Source organism: Moschus berezovskii, chromosome 15 (genome assembly GCF_049115385.1).
Source record: "Moschus berezovskii isolate FMDL1 chromosome 15, NW_MosBer_1.0, whole genome shotgun sequence".
In the NCBI taxonomy this organism is placed as follows: domain Eukaryota; kingdom Metazoa; phylum Chordata; class Mammalia; order Artiodactyla; family Moschidae; genus Moschus; species Moschus berezovskii.
In genome coordinates, this window is record NC_142474.1 from 82,023,605 (window position 1) to 82,025,364 (window position 1,760).

The 1,760-nt window shown below is 45.5% G+C and overlaps 1 pseudogene; it reads left to right on the forward strand.

The window, feature by feature from the left end:
* The first annotated feature begins 390 nt into the window (after positions 1-390).
* On the forward strand, positions 391-603 carry LOC129535407 (U2 spliceosomal RNA; annotated as a pseudogene).
* Positions 604-1,760: the final 1,157 nt, after the last annotated feature.

Sequence of the window (1,760 nt, forward strand, 5' to 3'; positions counted from 1 at the left end):
AGTGATGCCATCCAACCATCTCATCCTCTGTCGTCCCCTTCTCCCGCCTTCAATCTTTCCCAGCATTAGGGTCTTTTCCAATGAGTCAGTTCTTCGCATCAGGTGGCCCAAGTATTGGAGTTTCAGCTTCAGTATCAGGCCTTCCAATGAATATTCAGGACTGATTTCCTTTAGGATGGACTGGTTGACTCTCCTTGCTGTGCAAGGGACTCTCAAGAGTCTTCTCCAACACCACAGTTCAAAAGCACCATATGTGTACATACATCCTCTCCCTTTTGAATGTCCCTCCCACCCCCACCACCATCTCAGCCCTCTAGGTCATTAAAGAGCACTGATCTGAACTCCCTGTGCTGTGCAGCAGCTTCCCACTAGCTCTCTATTTTGCACATGATCGCTTCTCAGCCTTTTGGCTAAGATCAAGTGTAGTATCTATTTTGCACATGGCAGTGTATAGCCTGGTAGGCTGCAGTCCATGGGGTCGCGAAGAGTCAGACGCGACTGAGCGACTTCACTTTCACTTTTCACTTTCACACATTGGAGAAGGAAATGGCAACCCACTCCAGTGTTCTTGCCTGGAGAATCCCAGGGATGGGGGAGCCTGGTGGGCTGCCGTCTATGGGGTCACACAGAGTTGGACACGACTGAAGTGACTTAGCAGCAGCAGCAGTGTATATACATCAATCCTACTCTCCCAATTTTATCTCACCCTGTAAAATAATTTTAAGTGGTACACACACAAACTTTAAAACGTTGATAGTTAAAATACTTAATATATATTCACTTGTAGATTCTTTTTATGTCAAGTGATGCTAATTTCTATTTTTTTTAAATAACCATGAAATATTTCAAACATACCAAAAAAGTACAGAAAATGAAACATACCTCACTATCACCCTCCCCGCCTCACACACAGTTTAACGGATGGTAACATTTTGCCTCACTTGTTTTGTGTGTCAATTTTAAGGAAACAAAGTACAGACACAGGCAAGCCACCTCCCAACAAACCTGCCCTTGTTCTCTCTTCAGAGGTGGGTATTTTCCTGAAGTTGCTGGGTAGCTCTTCATTTATTTGTTTGGTTGTGCTGGGTCTTTCGTTGCTGTGCACAGTCTTTCTCTAGTTGTGGAGAGCGGAGGCTACTCTTTACTTGTGGAGTGTGGGCTTTACATTGCTGTGGCTTCCTTGTTGCGGAGCACAGGCTCTTGGGCGTGCAGCCTTTCACAGCTGCGGCACACAGGCTCGGTCGCTGCGGCCTGATGGCCCTAGAGTGCGCGGGCTTCAGTCATTGCAGCAGGTGGGCTCGGTAGTTGCAGCTCACAGCTCTAGAGCTTGGGTTCAGTAGTTGTGGCACACAGGTTGAGTTGCTCCGTGGCGTGCGGAATCTTCCTGGACCAGGGATCGAACCTGTGTCCCCTGCATTGTCACGCTGATTCTTACGTACTGTACCACTAGGAAAGTCCACTGTGTAACTCTTTTACTACATATGTGTACCCATGTTATTTCTATATATAAGTAGCATCATACTATATATACTTTTGCAACTAAGTTTTTCATGGTTTGAGATTTATTCATCTTGATTCAAGTAAGCTTCATTTATTTATTTATTTATTTTATAAGTAACAGATCTTTGGGGCTTTACACCGAGTTAGAGTTCCTATCAGAGGGATAACAGCACCACAGCCACACTGAACCCTCATGAAGGAGGCACACGAATGACTGGGTTACAAGAGTTACAGGAATGAGAGCTGCTCACTTCCCAGAA